Source organism: Chamaea fasciata, unplaced genomic scaffold (assembly GCF_029207755.1).
Source record: "Chamaea fasciata isolate MVZ Bird 193981 ecotype frontalis unplaced genomic scaffold, bChaFas1.0.hap1 SCAF_9, whole genome shotgun sequence".
Classification (NCBI taxonomy): Eukaryota; Metazoa; Chordata; class Aves; order Passeriformes; family Sylviidae; genus Chamaea; species Chamaea fasciata.
The window spans coordinates 22,067,163-22,091,354 of NW_027094094.1; the positions used below are offsets into that span (position 1 = coordinate 22,067,163).

General features: G+C 36.6%; 1 protein-coding gene across 13 annotated transcripts in view; it reads left to right on the forward strand.

Moving 5' to 3' along the window:
* The window catches only part of LRMDA (leucine rich melanocyte differentiation associated), a 635,267-nt gene that overhangs the window by 258,341 nt on the left and 352,734 nt on the right, over positions 1–24,192 (forward strand). The gene's annotated exons all lie outside the window — the stretch shown is intronic.

Below are 24,192 nucleotides of genomic sequence, written 5' to 3' on the forward strand. Positions count from 1 at the left end.
AGGGTGGAGGGTTGGGGTTTTAATGTTCTTTAGTTGAAAAACCGACACAAAACCCAAAACCTCACAACTTCTTAAAGAATATCAAAGAAACTGATGCATGCATGGAAGAACAACAGAATGGAAAAACTACCAAAAAAGCTTCTACAAAGTGCTTTGGACATGTATTGAGGAAGATTAACATTGTTATTTTCAGAAATATTTGCAAAGACTTAACATACCCCTGATTATTTTTATTACTGACTCTAGACTAATTAATTAGCAATTCTGGAAGCTGCTAAACAGCTTTGGGTGGAAGTAATTGCTCACTTTCAAGAATTCTCTTACAGGCATGTTCAAGTTCATAGCAGATGTTTCTCATTAATTTACTGATGAATATTTCCTTTCCATAGACAAAAGGAAAGGGGAGGGAGGTCTGTTGAATTGTATGGTTTTCACTTTGACAAATGGTGAATTTCACAGAGGTTTACAGGGAGTTCTGTTCAGGTGCCTCCTGCAATAAGTTGTAGTGCTTCCTTCCCTGTGCACCTCTTGGGGTGTTCATCCCTGCTCTATTGAAGGCCGTTGATTACTCATCTCTGTTATGGGTGCAAACCAAAATACACAATTTGAAAAAAGAACGTGACAGGTAATAATCACTGCATTTTTTGAAAGAGATAAAAAGTGTGCCCTGAGTCTTGAACCAGTGCTCTCATCATTGAAGATTGTTAAAAATGTGATTATCGAGAGATACAGCAATGCCATAGTAACAAATATACCTTATGTTTGCAGTATAACTGAATTATTATTACTAATTATAGTAAGTATTTTTAGTCATTGATATATGCAGCCTCTAAAACACTGCATTTATCAGCTGAGTGTTTTTTCTCCTTGGCTTTGATGTTGCCAGTGTATATTTAATCTCAATTTATTTCTACTAGTCATTGTTATATAAAACCTAATGCATGGAAACACAATATTTATCCCAGCAGCTGTTAAAAATCTGTGGATATGGATTAATGTCAGCTTTTAAATGTGTAGTGCTTTAGTTAATTCCATCCAAGGACAGATGATATCATCCACTAGGAAGGAATATATTAAAAGCTGTCAGCCAGAAGGTAGTAAAAGTAGGTGATATGTTATAAAGAGGACTAAAAGGTCATTCAAAGAAGAGATATTGCTAATAAGTCAATTAAAATTTTCAAGCTGACATTTTATAAATTTCTGTGTAAGTCTTAAAACATTTCCAAAGCTAGCAAAATTCACATCTGAGACTGGAAAAATAGGGGTCATGCAGAACCTGCAGTTTCTTTATGGAATGAGCAAATAGGAAACTTTCTGCTTTATGTTAGGGCTTCGAGGAGATCACGTTGAAAGGGCCATTGTTTGGCCAGGTTCCTGTTGTCTAGGTTGTGTTTTTAGGAATAATATGTTAGTATTGCTTATGTGCATATAAGCAAATTTGTTTCAATAGATGCTTTCTGTGATGTCTTGCTGTCCTTTCCACGGCTCACCTGGATTAAATGCAAATAGCTGCTTCTATATGGCTGGATAGGGATTATATTTATTTTGATATATTTATTTAGATTGCACTTAAAGGTGAGAGTAAATTCTTTTACTGTCTGACAAGTGGACAGTCATTGTATAAGACACATTGTAGCAATTTATTCAGGGTGTGCTTTGATACTATCTCTGTCAGGTTTCAAGGCTTGAGATGAAATGCTGGTTGAGGTGGGCATGCAGTCTGTGTCCAGGAGCTGAACCCTCATTTCCAAATTGTGTTCGTCCCTTGTTCTGAGTTTGATAAAGTTTGGGTAAAACACAAAAACCTGAGGCTTAGTCCTGTTAAAGATGTTGGTACATTTGACTGTCTCAGTGGAAGAGAAAAATACTTGAGTACCTTTCAGCACCAGGCTCAAAATTAAGAAAACCTGGCATCAGGCCTATTTCTGTTTTGTGTACAAAGAAAAGGAGTCTATTTCTTGCAATTAATCTTATTTAACATTATCTTAATCCCAAAGATTATATTTTTTTTCTTAGTCCTGTGGAACACATTTTGTACAGTAAACACAAAATGGACATTTAGATTTAATATTGATTAGGGCCCAGATTAAAAAAAAAGTTCATAACTTGAAGTATATAGGATAAAACATTTGTTTTTCATGCAGTTTAAATTGTTTCTGCACAGTTTTTGTTGTGAATTCTGTAGCCATGTGACCAAAGGGCATTGCATTTTTTGATTTTAAACTCAGAGACGTACTCTTCTCAGCTGAAATGTAGTTCTGGCCACCTTTGACAAGTTTGGGGGTTTTTTTTCTGCTGAGGTTAGTACAGGTCTTCATGGGGTGCTCTGGGGGGGATTAGTTTTGTGGTATGGGTTTTGTTTTTTCTGTTTATTAAATTTTTCACAGCTGATATTTAAATATCTTGGTTGTCAACTATTTTTAGGATACCTTTTTCTAAATTATCTGAGGGCTTGGACTATCTGCATCATTTTTGGTAGTATGGAGGTGCTTCTTATTGGTTACTCTGCTTATCAATCTGCAGGTTATCAAATGAGCAATTATTTCAATGATGAATGATCCGACAGCTGCAGTCATATTCCACTCTCATGGCTGAACTAGACATGTTTTTGTTTTGCATGATTTGCCTGATAAGATCACTTTTTTCTGTGACCTTCTTACACAAGGTCTGTTGTCTTCAGATGTTCTCACATTTTAGAATTTATTGAGCTTAGTATCAGAAGATTACCTGACTGTATATTTAAATCTGCAGATTAGTCTGTATTCTAGAAAAGGTAGCTGAATCAATTTCACTCGAGATTCATAAAACAAATTGTTTAGTTCAGTGTAGCAATACAAAAAGAAACTAATGAATTAGGACTCCAGAAAATATGTAGAAGGTCTACTGCAAAGTCTTGAAAATCGACGATCATTACTTGCACATAATTACAGAAGTAAAAGGGAGAAAATGTCCACCCCAATCCCCCAGGCTTTGTTTAAGGGTTTGATAATAATACACTTTCTCTGATAGGTAGTATTACTTGAAAGATATGTTTATATTCCTGTGATTCTGTGCATGCACACTCTACATGCATATCTCTAACACAAAAATGTTATATCATCTCTGTATCCGCTAATCTAACATGATTAGGTTGGCCCTGCTTGTTTCACTTGACAGGCAGGCAGTGACATCAATCAAAATTTCTGCCATTCATGTTGCCTTTCACAGTGCCAGTGAGAGTCCTGACAGGTTTCTTTAAAGTGGGATAGCAGTAACATTGGGATTTTGGTTTTCACAAGGTGAGGGGATAGTCATTCATGTATATGGATCATTTCCATATTTAAGCTGTGTTCATTTCAGTTTGTACCTAAATAGTATGATAGTGTACATTAAGAGATACACAGATGTTCTAACTGATCTCAAAATTGTTATATTCTGAACCAAAGGGTGATTTGTTTCAAGATTGCAGAAGCAATTTTTGAATGTAACTAAAACATGTCACATGGAAAGCCGTTGTGGGCATTTTCTGGGGAGTGAGGGGTTTTGGTTTTTAACAAATAACATTTGTTAAAATGTTATTTGTTAAAAATTTGTATTTTCTAACTGTATTTTCTGATAGTCCCTATTTCATGTTTACCCTGCAGTTACTGCAAAGTATTGAATTGGTCAAAGCCATTACATCAGAAGTTAAATCATGGATGGCATCAAGATATTTAATAGATATATTCTGATGGATATTGATGCTTTGAGACTTTAACAAGCATTTTGGTTCAGTGGATTGATGAGCTCAGAATTGTTTTCTGCTGCTGATGCACTTGATGGAGAGTTACTTCTGTCTTAAATTCTAAATTTAGATTGGCTTCTCAGTTGGGCACTATTTTCTGTCCTCTTTGACTTAATTCAAAATACTATTTAGAAAGGCATCTAATATTTATGGGTGGGGATTTTTTTTATCATTTCTGTGTGTGTGTGATCTGCCCAGGGGACATATTTTTAGAGAGAAGGAAGAAGCAACACCAGAGTTTACTTCAGATACTTCATTGCTGCAGCTTGCAAATGTATTGAATAAACACTGAGTATAGCTCTGCTTAAAAAAAAAAAAAAAAAAAAAAAAAAAAAAAAAAAAAAAGCTGTTGGAGTAGCCATTGAGTAATGGATACAGTATTGTGACTCTGAAGTACCTATTTTTTAAGTGCCTGTTGTGCAGTACCAAATGCTAATGTAGGTGCCAAATGGGAATACCCTCCACCATGTATAAGATGAATGAGGCACTTCAGATGGGATCCAGAACAGCTGGCAAACTGAAAAGTGCATGATTGTAAAGCCGGTTCACATTAGAACTAATCAAAATAAGGTGCTGCAGATGGGTATATCCTAAATGAAACTGTCGTTTAATTGAAATTTTTCCACCTGTGCTCTTTCTTTAGAAACCAACCTGACAATCAAGAAATGCTCGTCATGTAAAAGACTGTAATAAATTGTAGAAATACTACAAGTTTTTGCCCTTGCCATCCCCTCAGGTGAATGCTTTTCACTTTTTGTCACTCCCTTTCTTCCATTGCTGTTGTGGCACAGCAAGTTGGGGATTTAGTCCCCACAGACCCTCTTCCTCCTTGGGACAGCGGCAGGATTAGAAAAGGAGGAATGAAAAGCGCACCATAGTCTTAGAAGACCCCCACCAGCTAGCACTCTGTCCAGAAAGGTGAATCATGTAGTTTTGAATCATGCTGGTCACTTCCACTCCAGTAATATTGCTGGAGTCTTGGCAAATCTCCTTAATTCTTTTTTCTAAAGAGAAGAGATAAAGTGTAGCTGTAATATTTATCTGGTCTTTGGGAATGAGTCTTTCATTCTGGAAGCACTTTTGGCTTCTGCTGAACAGGAGTGAAAATGCAGTTTCTCTAAATAGTATGCCCAGTCCACAGAAGTCTCACATCTCTTTGAGCAGTAAGAATTCACTAGATGGACTCTAATAGATCATTCTCTAGGTGTCGTGATTGAAGGTTGATGAGAAATCCATGGAGGTAAAATCCTAAAATAAACTTTCGGAGAGGTTAATAAAATTTTGGACTCAAAATAGAGACATAGTGTTTAGGAAGAGTGTGAAAAGAATTGGATGAAGTTATTTTGGGGGTAAGTTCTGAGAGAAATTCCTTTAAAACAAAACACCAGGGAAATCGTTCTCTAGGATGACCTTGCTTGAATACAGAGGTTGGACCAGGTGATCCATTGTGGTCTCTTGCAATGTGATCCATTCAGTGATTCTGTGATCACTCTAATTACATAATAGGGTAAGGGTAGATATGATAGCAGCAAAGTATGATATTATTTTTAAAAATTTTAGTTGATATAGCTAAACTTGCCTGTATTTCTTGTGTAGAATACTTCTTTTTCAGTAAAGGATTAGGAGCTGCCACTAGAATGTTTGAATATTATTTGTGTTAAGGTACTGTATGTGTACTGATGTTTGCTCTGCTTTTTGCTTTCTAGCATTTGATTTAAAACCTCCATATGATTCTATTTCCTCTCTAAAATGTGTACATTGAAGCCCCAACTGAATTGGCATGGGAAAATTGCAAGATTCTCATAATGTATAGAGTGATTTTCCCAAATTTAAACGTGGAATCAATAATATAATGGTACTTAATGGCCTGTGTTTCTGGCCTTCTGCATTAATCAGTAATTGTATTCCAAATAGTGTATCATTTCTGTAAATCAATGCATGTCTTAGTTATTGACATAGTGATGACATCTACATGTAACATAAGAAAAATCTGTCTCAGCACAAACCTATTCAATCCCTTTTTAATCAAACGAAGTTTGGGATGGATTAAATGATACAAACAATTTCCTGGGAAGAATTCCTAAAAGTTGTCCTCAATATTGATCTTCTTAATGTGGTATGCTACCTTCTGTTTTGATGTGTTAAATCAATCCAATTTTTACAATGATGGAAGACTTATTTTTTACAAGGGGGGTAAATTTCAAAGCATATAAGAGTGCTTTAACTGTTATACTGGATTCTCTGATTCATACATTGGTTGCATAATGGTTTTGAAAACCACTGACAAATTCCCACTTTCACCACACAAAATAAAGTCGTTATTTTTATTATTTTTCTTTCTTTTTTTGCCTTTAATAGACCCATAAATAAGGCTGACTAGTCTAGGCTTCACTGCTATGTAAAAGCTATTTTAAAACATCTAACCATCTGCTTAATGGCTGGTAATACGTTTCTAATGGTCACTCTTGATAAGATACTTTCAATTTGCTGCAGTTGTAGTAATCAAACAGCCAAGCACATTCTGCAGTGATGTGGCTGAGATCGTTCACCACTTTCCTAAGCGAAAGGGTTGTCACAGTCTTGCATAGCAAAAGAACAGCAGCTTTGAAAGTTTTGTGTTTTATCAGCATATTTTTGGGATGACAAATATGGGTCAGAGTTGTGAGTTTATCAGATGTTACACAAATGGGTAATTTTCAGTATTTGTACGTCCAGGTGTTGTGGCTACTGTGGTTGTAACAGGTCAGTTTAATTAATGATTGTACTTTTTTCCCCTGGATTATATATACTGAATTGCTGTCATCTAGGGCCTTGAATTCTTTTGTGTGATCCTGGCAGCTGGTGACGGCTCTGCAAATTATGAGTTTCTTGGCTTAAAACAGATTAAATTGCAGACAAAACAAGCTATCAGCTGAGTAAATACTGCACCTCTGTTTGGCTTCAGTGAGAAGAAGGAGATTAGCGTGAGTACTTAGTGTTCATAATTACTAGTAAGAGGCAAATAGTAGGCTCAGGCTGACTGGAGATTGTTCCATTATATCCAATTAACACCCACTTGATTATTGTTAATTACTTGTGTTGGATGACAGAGGAGTATAGATGTCATACTTCAAACATACAAATACCATCTGGGTCATCAGTATGCTGACACTGATAATATCGTGCTCAGTCTCAGATGCTACGAGATATTTTCTCTGTACATTTTAAGACTTCACTGTTTTTATCACTTCTTTAAATTCTCCTTAAATATACTGCCTAAATAAAGACTTTTTCTCCAAAAAACAAACAAACAAAAAAGCTGTATTTTTCCTATTGAATTCTTAAGGATAAAAAAATTGAGTCTCTCAACACCACAAGAATTCTGTTGATGATAATTTTTTTTAAAAAGCCTTTTTATAAGGTAGCTAGCTGAGGTTGTGACTCAGGAGGTATTATGGTTATGGGTAGAATGCAATGTGTTTGCTATGCCAGTCAGAGTTACGATTTCCAAATTTAATGTGTTGAGATATCCAACTCTCTTAGACTTCAAAACCTGAAAAGTTCAAGTGTAGTGATCTACATAAATATTATTGTCACTTTCCTTGGTTACTGGTAAAGCATTGTGATTAATGACTGAAACTAATATCATAAAAAGGTGAATTCCCCTAGTGCAATGAGTTAATGAAGACCTTTCTCTTTTTACATTGTAATATATATTTAAACAGTAAAGGAACAGGCATTAGAAAGCCCATTCAAATAAGGAATTCCTAAGTATATTTAAAGATTTAAACAGGGAATTGAATATCTTGACTAGTCATTTGGAATCTATAATGTTAAAATAGTCTCCTTTTAAAGGGCATTCACAGCATTAAAAATCACCTTCCAAATACTGTAAATATATATATTTTATAATGAATAGATATCAGTGAAATGGAATATTGTCATAGGATAATAGGTTTTGGCTGATGAATGCTGAAGCAGAGCCAAAATGCTCAGTTTTAAAGTATGAGGCATTGATCCTGTGACAATCTTTTATTACAATTTACTTTTATTTCTCTTCGCCACTTGGCCAGTGTGGATACCACCATCTTGTCGGAATGGGACACTTAGAATTGTAGCATGTAGGATACTGTACCCATCTAGAGTCTTCACCTTATGTTGTGGCTCTACATAGAGGATTGTGTAAGGACCACCTGTCAGACTTGCTTCTTACTTTCCAAAATAATTTCTGCCACTCATGGGGAAGACAGACATTATCAGTGTTGGGTCTGTGAAGTGACGGAGAATGATTTAGCATGCTTCTAATAAGCAGCATTTAAAGATGTGCTCTTCAGCTTTGGGATGCAAGTAGGACAGCACATGTCTGTATGTTTTCTTAAAAGTGCTGTACTACCCTTTTGTGAATGTTACTTGATTTTTTTTTTTTTTTTGATGGCATTTTTTGTATGCCAAGTGACATTCATTCCTGCCTCTACTCTAAGTACAATAGTTGGACACATATCACTGGTAGGTTTTCCTTACTGTAACCGTTTGGACTCAATATTTTTTAATTGCCCTTGTTTTCCTGTTGTGGTGGTTATACAGTTCTCAGCGGAGTGTCTTCCTGACCCTTAGCTTCTAATTTGATTTACACACAACTGACCTGAATGCTTCTTTCAGCTTGTATGGAACCAAACTATCTTTATCTATGTTGCTGCAATAAACAGGCTGAATTTGCAAACAAGAAAGTTAATGTCAAAGCCTCCTGCAATTCACCTCTTAACAGGAAAAAAAAAAAAAAGCATGATGAATTAGGTAGTTCCTCCTGTTATTTTCAAGTATTCTTTAAGGGACTGCTAAGAATGTTTTACTTGATTTAACTTAGATATAAGTAATTCTCAATTCAGAGCAATGGTTTAGAACTTGACTGAATGTCCTTTTTGTGAAGTAATTATCCAGATTTTCTTGCTAAATGTTATTTTATGCATTACATTTAATAGCCTCTATTTCTTTGGTATAGTAGAATAATGATGACGCCTTCTAACACTTTGGAACAGAGTATATCCTCTGTTTGGTTTTTTCACAGTTTAGCATTCAGGCATTAGAGTAATATGTTTCTCTTTTTGCGTATCTTCCCAACTGATGTATTAGAACAAACTGTGTGTAAGCTTTTTAGCTTGGAGGTGTTCTTTGCTGCTATAAACAGTGTTTTTGTGTCTTTTTGGATGATGTTGTGTACATTGCCTGTATGGGGATATGAGGCACTTTGTGAATAACTGAAGTCACTTCTATGCAATATCATGTTTGCAGTATTCAAAACCTATGTCTATCTAGGATATTTTCCTGTTTGTTTGTAAATGCTTGGTGTGCAGGCTGCTTGTCCTTGAGCACATAGATGTATGAAAGTGCTGGTTTCAGCTGCAGTAGTGTTAATTTTCTTCATAGTGGCTGCTCTGGGGCTGTGTTTTAAATTTGTTGATCTTTGAATTTGTTGAATTTGTGCTGAACACAGAGTTGATAATACAGAGATGTTTTTGTTGTTGCTGAGCAGGGCTTGCACAGAGCCAAGGCCTTTTCTGGTTTTTGCACTGCCATGCTGATGAGGAGACTGGGGGTGCATGGGAGAATGGGAGGAGACACAGCTGGGACAGGTGACCCAGACTGACCAAAGGGGATATTCCAGACCATGTGGCATCATGCTCTGTAGATAAGTGGATGGAGGAAGGAGGAAAGGTGGTTGTTTGGAGATATGGTGTTTGTCCTCTCAAGTCACTGTTACACATGGTGTGGCCCTGCTCTGCTGCGGATGGCTGAACACCTGTCTGCCCATGGGAAGCAGGGAATTCATTCCTTGTTTGCTTTGCACAGCTTTTTCTTTCCCTATTAAACTGTATCAGCATATGTTGTATATGTTCTAATAGTGTGCATTTTACTAAACTGTTGAGTTTCTTAATACCCAGCTATCCTTCTTACTGTTTGTTTCTGAGTCACAGACAAGGACAGTATGGCATGGACTGTGCTTTCTGATAAATGGATTTGCTTTGCATTATGTATTTCCTTCTGCAGTCTTCCATGACACAACTACAGTTTCAGTGCTTCTTTCCTCTCTCCCTCAGTTGTTTTTATGAGAAAAAAAATTAAAGACAAAGCAATTTCTGTTGCAAAGTTTGAGTTCTGTGACAGTTGTGTCATATAAATTCTTGAAATTAAAGTTCACATTAGAAAAATTGAAATGTATTCATCCCATAGCAAATTGCTATTACAGTAAATGTAAGGGAATTCTTGGAACGATGAATACTACATTGAGATTTAGAGAGGTTCATTGCGCCAGGAAGATGGAAAAAACTTTTAAGCAAAATATGAAGTGGGATCCAAACTATATCTTATCTTTGCAGTGAATGTGTTTTATGCATGGAAGAGTAATTATTTTTTAATAGTGGCATACTTGACTACATCAACTGTAGGGGACATGCTATGGCAACAGTCATGGTGACAAAGAGCAGCCCTTTAGTTGTGCAACTGCCCACTTCACAGGAAGTGTTCTACCAACAGGCAGAATGTTCCAATAACTAGACTTCAGCCCTCTGTGTTGGAATCCTTTTGTAGTTTAAAAAATGTTTGTCGAGCTTTTTTTTTTTCTCCAACCACAAACGGCTGAGAGAGATTTTACTGCAGTGGACTTCAAAACTTAAATCTCTGTCCTTTGCCTGACTGCCACTTAGAGTCATGGCAGACATTTCAAATCTAAGGGAAGTAAAAGCCATGCCCTTGTATCAGGTGTTTTCAGAGAGGATTAAGAAGTACAAATTCCTAATGGACACTATTCCTGTTGAAACACACAAGCCTTAAATTCCACTCTAAGAAATCTGGAAAGGGTTGGTTTAATGTTACCTCCAGACAGGTGGGTGAGATGTGGAACTTCTCTTGCTTCTTTTTTTTGAATGTTTTTGAATGTAAGAGTATTTAGTCATTTTCATTAGCTTAATCTTGGAAATTAGAAAAAAACACAATTCTCTTTAAAAATTAAGTATTCTTGCATTGACGTCACTACTTTCTATGTCTACTGATTCACTGTTTGCTTAGAAGAATATTATGACTAAAATTACTTAAAAATTTTATGAGACTTTCTCACTTTTGAAGGCTTAATGCCTGATAATGATGCATTGGTATCACAAAATTATTTTTCAAGGCTACCTGAAAATGTGATTTCTGACTAAAAACAAAAAAGGCCACATCATCTTGATTCTTTTTCACCCTTTCCCTTTCTCCAAAGCATTTTAGATTAATATGTTATAAAATTTTCAAAATTTTGAATATTCCTGGCATTTACAGTTTTGCCAAAGGGTCTGAATGTGAACATTTGTTTTTATGGTCCCTAGTGAACCCAACTGAAATCTCTGTAAGATGATAGCATGTATTCCTTTGCATTTTTTAATGCAGCTGTGGTGATGTAGGATTTATATTACTAATAAAGATCCCATAAATGTCCATTCAAAGCATCTGTGTGACTGTATACAGTGCCGAGCAAGGAGGGTTGTTGGTATGACATAGATGATGCTTTACATGTGATATTATTGCAGGACAGTTAGTTTGCTGTATGCACACAGGACATTTTGAACATTAAAGTCTGTTTCAGGTCCTTAACCCTGACCAAGTTAAATAGAAACGTCCCTCCCTCTGCTACCTTACTCACTCATTTGTTAATACAAAAAGAGCTTTCAAGAGCTTATATTTATACTGCAGTCTTTTGCTTGCCATACTAAAGAGGCACGTGGCTTGCAATAATTGACTTGGACACATCCACACAGTGATCTGCACGGAAGCACGGGCTTCACGAGCTTGGTTACCAGAGAAAACTGCCTGCCCTTATCATCTTGCCTGCTCTGGCAGTACAGGGCAGGTGCCTGACTGAGGAGCCCTCCCAGGAGGCAAGGCTTGTGAGCTCTGGCTCTAACGCTGATGTGGCCAAATGCTGAGGGAGCAGAGAAAGTTTGATTGTAAGAACTGTGGGCAGAGGGGAAGGTTCTGTCAGTCTGTAAATCCCCACTCACACCAGTAGAGACAGGAGCTAAAAAAGCTCTCCTTACTACTTGCACAGTATTTAAAGATCAGGAAAACTCTGTATAACTGAATACTGTATTATAAGTAGAACGTCCTGAACATGGTTCTAAAGCATCTGACATAAATAGGTTTAGTACTAAAACTTTTAATTTGTTTTTAAGTTAAGCAAACCATCAATGCTTTATTGAAAAGTTCTTATTTGTATATATCCATTACTGTGTGCATAGCTCCAGTTTATTTTGAGCAGTCCTTAAATTAGGGCTTAATCACTTGGGAGAAGACGACATGGGTTTAACATTGTCACATCTTTCATCGTTATTGCCTCTTTCTTAAATAATATAATTTGTGACAAATGTGAATGTTAATTACATTTAACAAAGAAATTTAACTTGAAGTGATTGTATTTTAAAAAACATCCAATCAGTGAGATTATATCTTACACCAAGCTTTAGCTCAAAGTTCAAAAGTCAGAAATCAAATACCATCAGTTATCAAATTATGTTAATGGTTCTAATGAAAGCTTCTGGTATTTTGCTCAACACTGTGTTGCTATTATGGTAACTAATAGGACAAGAAAAGCTGATGGCCATGAAAAAATTAGAACTGACTGCTGGAGGTTTTTTGGTTGGTTTTTGGTGGGGGTTTTTTTGTGGGGTTTTTTTTTTTTTTAAATATATATTTGACAATCTGTTTAGTCACCCAGAGTTACCATGTGGTACACTCAGCTTTTTCATCTGGCATAAGATGGGCATGAACTGTATTTTATAACCATTTTAGACCACTTTAATTCCCCCACTTTAAAAAACACCTTCACATTATAAGTTTGAGTTGCAAACCAGCAAAGCAAAAAAAAAAATTAAAAGAAAAAGAATTAAAAACTGACATTTTGTCGGAAATCTTTACAAGAAACTCTGCAGCACTTACTACATACATTAACCTAAAATATGTTTATATTTTACAGAGTAGAAAAATGAATAATTGATGACAATTTCTGTTATATCAATTAGATATAAATGTTTGGAACTTGATGTTGTTGAGGGGCAGATATATTTTGGTGTGTATTGACTTGAAGGGTTGAATGCTGAGGCTGAGAAATTCAAATAATTCTGAACCACCTGGTGTATTAATATGGTTTAGCATTAGCTGAAGTTTGCAAACTGTCCTAAGAAATCTAAAGGATTAAATTTTATTAAAACAGGACTCTCTCTCTTTATTTTCCCTTTTGTTGTTGAGAGCTCTGGAGAATCAATTCCTAATTTTCTTGACTAAAATTATTCCATAAAGTTTTGTGAAGTAAATTATAGCACTTTGTTAGAAATCCCTAAATGTCTTGAGAAACTTGCATATTTTATTTACATACTTAAATTACTGATGGGACTTGGAGCATTGATAGTGTATGCTAGTACTTACAAGTACTTGATTAGAGATGTATCACTTAGTTTAGATCCTTTTACCTTTTAAAAGCCCAGAATCTGTAATACAAAATAATGCAAGTAGAGAATCTTCAAAGACTACAAATAACAATTATTACAATTGACAAACACCCAGTATTGAGGGAAGCATTGATTTGTCTGGGTCCAGATTTGAAGGCATGTCCTTGTAAACATCCTAAGAGCATTTCCATGGCTGATATGTGTAGATAGATAGATAGATAGATAGATAGATAGATAGATATATTGAAGTCATGTTGTGTGGTGGGAATGCTGTGGAACTGGGGCTGAGTGGGGGTGTACATAGAGGGTAGGTAAGGTAAATCAGCTTCTGAGGATTAAAGAACTTCCATGTAGCTAGCACATTGTTTTCAGATTATACATACAATGTCTTTATCATGCTCAGTCACCAAATTTTGATTTTGATTTTGATTTTCTTTTATGTGTAGAACTTTCTCAGTGTGTTCTGCTACATCTGTGGGTAACATTGATGGAATTGTGATTATTGAGTACAGAGAGCAACCTTTTGCTCACTCACTTTGTGCTTAGGTATTGTGAAAGAACAGTGTGCTAATGTGACACCTCCCTCACCAGGATTTTTTTTTTACTTAGAAGAGATGAAATAAATATTTAAAAATATTTTTAAAGAAGAGTGCATTGGACAAAGGGAGAGAAGATTACGGTGGGTTTATTTTTTTTTTTTTTGTCATACAGGGAGTAAATAAATCTTGGACTTCTATTTTTTTCATCTGTCATAGGCAGACAAGGGGGATGCTGAATTTTGAAGCAGAGTTCCTGTTTTAATAATTTTGGACCTGGAAGCTAAAGCAGGGAGGATTCCTGAAGATGTGATCAGTATGAAGAATCTGTGTACAGAAACTTTTGAGTATGTTCAGTGCAGAGATTTCAGACATACATCTTGAGCTCTCTCTGATGATGATCTGACTGTAAATTCACCTGTTGTAGTCCAGAGTGATATTGTTGTAATGGTTAATTAGTGCATTGTAAAAGCTGAAGGAAGTTAACAAGAGCCTTAAAGCTAACAAATAATGTTCACTATATTTAAACTGAAGGACACAAATTTTATCTGAAAGAGAAGACAGAAGGAGCACCTTCTGATTTCAAAGTGATAAAAATAATGCTGCAGATATTAATGTTAGAGGATGCTACTGTCAGTAAACCTGTGGCAACCTCAGGCTGATTTTTTTGAAATGCAGTATCAAAACAAACATCACAGTTCTGATGCGAGTTCTTAAATTTTAATGCCAAGTGTGCAATATACTGTATTTTGCTATGGATACAAATCAAAGGTGTATTCTTAAAGCTTTAACTACCCTAGCCCTTTTGGGTTTAGTCTGTTAAAATCCATTTCAAAACTGCAGTCAAAAACTATAGGAGAATCTTGAACTACATTAAATATTTTTTGTTTCTTGTGCATTTAATAAATGTAGGGAGTTGTGTGCACATCTGGGTACAAACATATACCAAATTTATATCATCCACTATTTACTCAAACAGAAACTGATAAATAATACTTTCACATTTTTGTTGTGTTTTATTTCTGCCACACCAGGGGCTCAAAAAATGAATGTGTCAGTAAAGGATTTGACAGTGTGTTACGACAGTCATCAATCCAGCAAGCCCTGTAGCCATAAATAAGCTTCATACAGTGCCACACTAAAGAGGACAGTTTTTCTTCTGCAGGACATTGAAAATGTCACAGCAAGGGAATTGTTTGTCCCTGTCTCCACGACAACGCCACCAGCACTTATCATTAAGTTTCACACCAAGATTTTAATCAGTGGTCTTTGTGGCATAAGACCGAGTCAACATCAGCCCAAATTTTCGAAGCCGTTATTCTAATTATGACGAGAAGCTATAGATTGATGAGCTTAGTTTTCTGCAAGGACTGGTGGCAGTTAATTCCTGTGACCTGTGTGCCTCCGGTAGTCTCTTTTCGAGATGGAGTCTTGAAAGTTCGATTATTAGTGACAGGTTGTAAGTGAGAAGAAGCTTATCTCTCCAGAGAGTGTTGATAACTTGAGACAAGGTTTAACTAGGAAGTAGTGCGACAGTAGATGGCAAGAAAAAGAAAAAAAAGGGAAAAAAACCCCCACCTTTTCTATCTCTAGCAAGCACACTGTAATGAGAAAATACAGACAGCCACAATTTCACAAGTTGTAAATTCTGGTAGTCTTCAGCCGTAAATTCTGGTGGAGCCAGTTTCACTCAGCTATCTGAAAATGTGTGAAAATATTTGTCCTGCTGCTTCTCCTGCATGAACACATAGTGCTTTTCAGCAAAATCATTAAACATTCAGAGCCTTGGTACATGCAGTTCTATTAGGTTTGTAAGTCCCTGAAACATGAGAAGAAATATGACATTTCCTTATGTGAAAAAGAGAAATAGAAGCACTTGCTGCCTCATTTTCATGTGTATTGAGACTGGCCAAACCAGTATTATCATTGGTTTTAATATTATTTATGTGCAAATCGTGGGCTCAGAGCTGTACAAGTCAAACAAGACAATGTGTCCTTGCTCTGAGGGGCTTGTAATCTAAGTAGACAGACAATGCGAAATGCACTAGGAAAACCTAGAGGAGAATTATGTCTGAGTTAATTCATTTATTTGTTCTCAGTGATGGGTAGGCAATGTTATTTTTGCTGACTAGAATGTGTGTTTGCAGAAGGAGTGGTGTCAGAAAGGTGAGGGCTCTGCATGTGGACTGAACAGGAAATACTGGAGCAAAAATGTGCAAATGTTCGGTAGAAGGATTTATTAGTGGAGGGGAAAAAAAGATTGTTGGGTGAGGTAAGCATCAGTATAGTTATTTCTGAGAGAATAAATGGAGATATAGAGAAGCAGAGTAGTTATTGTCGGTCATGTAGTTAGGCAGTGACAGAATCACAACAGTATCTCAGTAGTTAGGAAGTTCTAACCAGAGATGGATACTACTCTGCTGATTAATTGCCTTTTGTCTCTGATTTCTGTTAAGGATTAAGTAACTTGTGGAACTGTACCAACAAGGTGGAGAAATAATTCTGAAAATCACTTGCTCAGCCCCCACTATTTCTTCTGGGTTTTTTGCTTTGCATTTCTCAAAGCATTTTGGGGAAATGGATGTATGGGAATGAAGTCCTGCTGAGCTGCATGACAGAGGCTTTCCTTCAAGTGATCTGAAAACATTTGAGCTGCTTCTAGGATATCCAGATCTCATTTAGTCAGCATGGGCAGATATGTTCATTCTTAAGTGTGTTCAAAACTTAGGAGCATAGCCGGGTACTAAATACCTAGGAAAGCCGGCAGAACAGTGGATAAAAATAAAGTAATAAAAGTATGTAGGTAGCTTGAGGAAAAGCAAGGACTGCAAGAAGCACCCAAACATGTTTACTATAATTAACAGTAGTAGCAGAAATTGCATGTTGTATCCCTAATTCTACTGCTCATTAAATCAGAAATTTCACTCTTTAAATGCTGAGTGCTGTAAATATGAAAGCTGTTGACCTAATTTTCTGTGGGAAATAATAGGATTCCTAAAGCTGTTTCCTAGTGGGAGAAGCTTTCAGTTTCTCTTAGTTTCATCCTTTCATTTCCCTAGCTGTTTCATTGCTATGGCCAGTGAGCAATGGCGTTTCACGATGCGCATTGTCTTGAAGGTTCAGCAAATTGCATGATGAAGACTCTTCTTTGTAATAAGGATTTTGAAAGATCGATCTGCTTTTGAAGAATGAATGGTGTTAGGAACCTGAATGAAAGCAAGTTTTTAAAACCTTGAGTATTTGAGAATACTTTCTTTAATCTGTTGTATGCCCTATCTTGAGCTTTCCGTAGACTTGTGTCTGAAAGTGTTCAAGTCTTCACTCCAGCCATATACACGTTAATTGCAGTTGGGATATGACCACATTTTCCATGTGAGTGCCATTTAGTTGTGCACAGCCTTTCCTAGCTGGGGGCTGGCCTGTGTTAGGGCACTGTCATGCCAGTTGTGCTAGCATAATTCTGCTGGCAGACTCCTAGGGGAGAGCAAGATATACCAGAGGATGGAGCATTTTCATCTACTGGTGTTGAAACTCCTTGAACAAATGCACGTTCATGCCATCCTGACCATCTCTATACCACAGATTTTGCTGGCATGGCTGTCATGGTATTTTTTTTCCTCCTACTCTTCCAGCTGAGTTAGCTGTGCTGACAGAACTTTGTGCCTGCTTACAGCAATGCAGCTGTTTCTGTCTCTAAACTTCACATTCACAGCTGTAAGACCCATTTTTTTTTCAGTGAGTCAAATTTTTCTGTATAGAAATCAACAGAAACTGTATTATTTTGATGAAACAGAAAAAGTTACTGGAGTTCATGAGTATTAGGAGATGGGGAAAGGAATCCTTCTCTTCATATTCTTGGATGATACTGGAAATAAGCAAAAGGGAATAACCATAAGATTAAACTAGATAATAAATAAGATTTTCTTTTGTCAAGAGCCACTATTTTGTATGGTGACAGCTCTAGTCCATAGTGACAGTAGGATTAAGAAACTATAAATGGAGCATTGCGAAGTTATTACTAAGAATTTGTTTCAAAACTGTTGCTTCTTTTGCAGAAACCTAACCCAGATTTCAAGTTGCCCCTTGGACATTGCAGCAGCTCAGTTCTCTTCTAGCTGCACATGGTATTCAAAGGATGAGTTTGAAATTAAATATGATTTACAGGAGCAGTGGTTTGCTGCACTGTTTTAAGTTTCTGGCCTCTGATTTTAATCTGTTGAGAGTTGATGTAACCAGTGGAGCTATTCAGCAGGTTTTGGTGGGGTTTTTTTTTATTTTTTTTATTTTTTTTTTTTTTTTTTAGGCCTGTCTGTCCTTGTTAATTAGAAGTGTACATATTGGGAAATTAACTATGAAATACTAAAAATGATAAATTATTTCTTATTTGAAAGTATAAATTAAAGGTTTAGTGTATATAAAATTTGTCATGTTTAATTGCAAGTTCAATTAAAATTCAGGATAATGATGATTTATACAGGATTCTGTGTAATTTGATATTCATTAGCTTAGCCAGACACATGCTGATATTAGCTCGTTAATTATGTTTCCTTTTGTTGAAAGCAGCCTTGTGAAAGCAATCTGCTCAAAGTTTTTTAAACTCATTCTGCTAAATGAATATTTGGCAGCTGTTCATGTTATTGAGATGGTCACTGTGGCTACACTTCACTCACATAGCATCAATCATACCTACTGAATGACAAACAAGGGTTTCTCATTACAAACCCATTTATGAAGGTTATGGTTGACATTAAAGAGCTATTGCATGGCAGTGTGATATTGCTTTACAGTAATGTTAGAGTGTAACTACAGCTAGAACTGGCCTCTCCCACACAACCAGAACAAATAGATGTGGGACGGGGGAGGAAAAAAAAACCCAAACCACCGTTTCAGATACAAGTAATATAATCTGCATATGAAGTGCTGAGCTGCTCTCACATCTCTGCAATGTGGAAGGGAACACTGTAAAAGTTGTGAGACATTAATGCATAAAAAAGCAAAATGTGTACCCTTCTGGGGTGTTAGGTCTGTGCTCTTCAGGTGTTCTTAACACTCTCTTCTAAGTGGAACTGACCTGAATAATTATAGAGATGGATGTCATGAAGTAGTTCCCAGAGAGAACTGCATCCAGCTGGGGAGGGGAGTTATCCTTTGGGAGGAATCAGCTCTGCTCTGGAGGCCTCTAGCCTTTGCATTAAGTAATTTTGCAGAATTGTCAAGGCTATGGGGGATTGAGCAGCTTAACGTTTCAGGATCACTAGAGATTTTTATCTGAAAATATTTGAGGTAAATGCATTTGCTGTTTAATGAAAAGACAAGTGTAGCTTTGAAGGATTGATGGCATGAAATCTAATTCTTTTGTTTCTACTAAAAATAAAAAGCAACAAATGTACTGAGGGTTATGGCACTCAAAAGGAGTTACCTTTTCTCTGAGTATTTGCTACAGGAATACACAGGTGTCTTTATCTTGGAGTGCTGTCTAGTCTCTGTCCTTCCTATTAGCAGTGAAGAGTGTCATGGACCTGTTGAGATTCTGTTTCTTGGATCTGAAGAAGTCTTTCTTCTGGACTTCCTCAGTCAGTTTTATTTACTGGAGTAAACTTATGGATTTCAGGGACAGAAGAGGTGCTGGACTGGTGTACATTAGATATGTTTTTCACCCAAGTGCATGAATGTTAAGACTCAGGATCAGTGTTGGACTGAGAGCAACTTTTTTTTTTTTTTTTTTAATGTTGCTTTCAGAACTTGCTCTTGTGATGCGCTCTTCATTTTTCTGTGATAAACCAATATTGCTTTCAAAGAAGGAGCAACAGCCGAAATCAAGACATTCTTGTCCCACCCATGTACATCATCTAAACTTTTTTTGAGAAGTGCTAACTGAACACAGTTTAAAACTCCTCTAAAAGGGGAGATTGCAGTATTAAATCAAATGGAAGTTTACCTGTTGATTACCTTTGCTTGAACCAAGACACTACATGGTGACTATGTGGCATTGTCAGCTGTAAGAGTTTCACTTAGCTGACCTTGGTTAGCATAGAAATCAGTCTTATACCTGTATATTATCTTTCTTGCATAGCAGTGTGGTGCTAGTAAAGACTGATAACTGTAAATTCTCTTGGAGGTACAGCTCTTGGGTTAGAGAACCAGGTGTTGCTCCTGTCGGCAACACCATAGTAGCTACTGTAGGCTTGAAAGAAGAGCTTGAGAAGCACATGACAGAACAGATTTTCAGATCAAGTTATTAAAATACTTTCAAAAACCTTTAGCAGCAATAAAAATTTGGCAGAGGTGATAGAAGCTTCTTAAACTTCCTTCTCTGACCATGCAAAGTGCCTGGCTTCATGTTTTTGTTTCACTTTCAAACATCTGCTTTGAAAGCACAAGTAATTGGTTTGTGTAATTTTTTTAGTTCTTTTGATTGTTTTTTGGACATCGTTTCAAGGCTTCAATTGGTTAAAAGCATTCATGGAATATGGTTCTGATATTCAGACTGTGAGGGCAAATTTAAATGCAAGCAGCTGTTTGAGGGTCATTGGTTTTTAGGTGGGCACTTTGTGTGTTTCCACCTGTTCAGTTATAGAAGTGAATAGTTAAAATAAAATTTATGTATTGTAGGAATGTGGTTAAAATGCTCAATGTTTTTCCTTCATTATTTCACTATGAAACTGAAGATTCTGTTTGTTATGAAGTGTAGGACGTGGATCCTCTATATCTCATACTCTTGATGAGGAAGAAGTAGATTGTTTATATTTGTTTAATGCTTTATTTGTCCACCCTTTAATTTAGTATTTTTCATATTAAAAGGGCCCATGAGGAATCAAGATAACAGAATTGCAAAGAAGCATCGGTAGAAGACCTATCGAATGAACCTGCCATTTTTTACCTAGTTATTTGTCACAGAGTTGCACTTAAACTTTTTTTTGATAGCATTTTGATTAGAAAAAATGGAATTTCCCAGTCAAATAGTGCACAATATTTTACGAAGTGTTCTGGTATAATTTTTGAAAGCTTCTCCTTTTGTGGAATAAGCCCATTTGTGCTGTATAATAGTACCATGTTTGAAGTATGGAAGAGTCTGATTATGGTAATGGTTGCTATTTTGATTATCAAGATTTTATTAATTTTAACTTTCAACAAAAGGAAGGATCCACTGATTGTAAGTGATGGTGATGTGTTTATAGAAGCACCTGAAAAGTCACTGTAGGCATTTAGAAAAGAAAAATCTTTTTGGAAAGAAAATCTTTTGTCCCTAGTAGCAAAGCCATACTGGTAACTGCTTATTGAGCAATACCTTTTCAGCTCTTCATAGCAATATATTGTTGGGTAATAGTTAAAAAATTATTTATAGAATGGCATCCCAGCTGTGCTGAAAATGCTATCATTTAATATGTTGCCTGTGATTGTAATCAGCTTTTTTTTTTTTTTTTTTTTCATAAGGATTATGAAGAGAACAAAGATTTGGCTGTATGTCTAAGACTGAGCACTATATGAAATCTTTGCCAGGGGACTTGTTGACCTTATGTAAAGTTGCCTCTTTGAGAAGCTCTTTATATTCTGGCTGCAGTTGCTATGGCAGTTGGATAAACCTAACAAGAGCCAGCATGCCCTGGTGCAATGTATTTCAGAAGCTTGGCCTCCAAGTGAGTATAGTTCCTTACTGCAAAGTTTACAGGCAGTGTAGAAATAACAGTCAATCAAATGAACCATGTATTTTAATATACCAGCGTAGGCTGATATATTTTTTAATATATATAACGTGTACCTGCATATATACAATGCAAGAAATCCCTTACTCCATACATTTTCTATTGCTTGCTATTAAAAATGGCAGACCTCTATTAAAATAATTTATTTATCAATGTTCACAAATTGTCCGTAACTTGCAATAGAATACTGCAGTACATTTTAAGTACACGTGCATTAGGCTGATTGGTTGTTTTGGTTTGTTTTTCTAGTGTTGGTAGCCTTTCTAGCTCTTTCATCTTAAACTATAATGTTCTGCTGTTAGAAAAATATCGCGTTGGTCTCCTAATATATTCAACCCGGAACATCACTTCAGTGACATTAGTTGTTATTTCGTGTCCAGCTGTGCTCCTGGGAAAGGTAGACTTGATCAAGAAGGTTATGATTGCTTTCGGCTTGCAGGTATGGCTGACTCAGCAGCACTATGTGGTTAGTCTGACTTAAAGGAAAAGACAAAATCCTACTATTACCCTTTTCCTTAGGGACAACTGCCATTCTCCATCAAGAAGACAACCATTCAGCCAGAAAGATTGACTCCCAGAAATTCACCACAGTCACTTTAGTATTTTAAATTTCAGGTGGGACTAGGATTGATGGTGGTAAGGGCAGAGGCTCAGAGCTTTGAATCTTTATTCTTAAGTGAGTTAAGCAAAACTGCTAGCTCTGAAGAAGTCTGTATTTCTTTTTAACAGTTAGAAAATAGGATAAATGAGGAAGGAAAAATGCGGTCACTGTTTGGAGGTGGAGAAAAAGACATTTTAACCCTTTTGATGATGAGAAAAAACCCCTAAATTAGTATTTAATCGTATTTGGCCATCTGTGTTGGTGTACAAATGGTTAAAAAAAGATACAATAAACATATAGTTTCTGTAGTAAATAAAATTGTTTAAAATAGCTTTATAGCTGAGGCTTAATCTACTGTCATAGATTTAAGAGTAGAGATAGTAGAGACCATCCTACATAGTAAGCTGAAGTTGCACATTTTGGTAAAAAAATAAAAATTAATAAAATATGAAAAAAAAATTAAGTGAGATCAAAAGGAATAGTGCAAAACCAAATTAGCATTTTAAGTGCTTGGTTCATGACTGATAGTGCTGCCTCTGTGTATTTTCTATCCGAAAATGTTCCCATTCAATTGGGCTAGCAACGTTTATAGAGAGTCTTTTGCTGATTTTTGTTAAATGACACTCGCACATACTGTATGTTGATGGTATGATCTTCATTATTTTTAAACTTTGTGTAAACTTAAGGAATCCCAGGATCATTAGGGTTGGAAAGGACCCCTGGAGATCATCCAGTCCAACTCCCCTGCCAAAGGAGGGGAGCCTGTTCCAACCTCCACATAAAGAAGCTCTTCTTTATCTTGAGGTGGAACTTCTTGTGTTTTGGTTTATTGCCTTTGCTCCTTGTCTTGATTGTGGGCACCATGAGTAGAGTCTGGCAGCATCCCCTGACACCCACCTTTGAGGTGCTTATATGGATTGATGAGATCCCCTCAGTCTTCTCTTCTCCAGGCTAAGCAGGCCCGGTTCCTGCAGTCTCTCCTCATCAGAGAGATGCTCCAGAGCCTCAATCATCTTTGTGGCCTCTGCTGGGCCCTTTTCCAGTAGCTCCTTGTCTTTCATGACCTGCTGAGGCTAGAATTGAACACAGCACTCCTGATGAGGCCTCACTAAAACTAAATAGAGGGGGAGACCACCTCTGTCGACCTGCTGACCTCACTCTTCCCAATGCACCCCAGAATCCATTGGCCCTTCTGGCAGGAAGGACACCCTGCTGGCTTATAGTCAGCCTGTCATCCACCAGGACTCCCAGGTCCTCTGCAGAGCTGTTCTCTAGGAGGTCAACACCTGACCTGTACTGGTACCTGGAGTTATTCCTCCCTAGGTGCAGGACCTTACACTTGCCTTGGTTGAATACATGTGTTTATCTCCAAGTTCTTGAACAAATTTGGAAAATTCACAGAATGGAAAGAAGGGTGGAGATATTTGGGCAGAGTAGCTCAGTGATGTGGGTGTATAATTAGTACCCTATGTACTCTCCAGTGGTCATATTTTCCTTGAAAACCAGATCCAAAATGGATGACATTAATACACAGTGGATTGGACTGAGAAAGTACAGTCAGCGGGCAGGTAATGTGGTATTTGATTGTAGCTGGGTAAGAGAAGGAGAAGAAGTTCAGAGGTTTTGGAGACGTCTAATAATCGTAACAGAGAACTTGGAAATTAATTGTGTGAAATTCAGAATAGGATGAATTGCTCTTTGGAGGAACATGATTAGGAGAATGGGTGCAAAGAATAACTTTCACCTGCTTCTGTGCAAAGGCACAGAAAAACTGTTCAAAATAAACTTAAATAGATCTGAAAAAGACAAATCATGGTAATTCTTAATCAGATTAGTACTTCTAGATGAGCAAGTCTTTTTTGTTCACTTTTGTTGGGGACCATTTAGATTCTGTTTCATTGTAAGGCATCTGTGTGGGGGCTATTGACTGAGCAGCTGTTGCTTAATTCTTTTAGTTTTGTCCTTGCCTCTTTGCTTTAAATGGGTTCCAGAAGTCTGAACTTTACCTCTTAACATGCCTTTTGAGAAATGGTAGGGTGAATCTGAAAAGATTTTACCTGAGCATGAGAGCTTAGATATGCCAAACAGGTTTATTTCTTTCTTTCTTGTAGTCAAACAGTAACTTCAGGGATGTAAC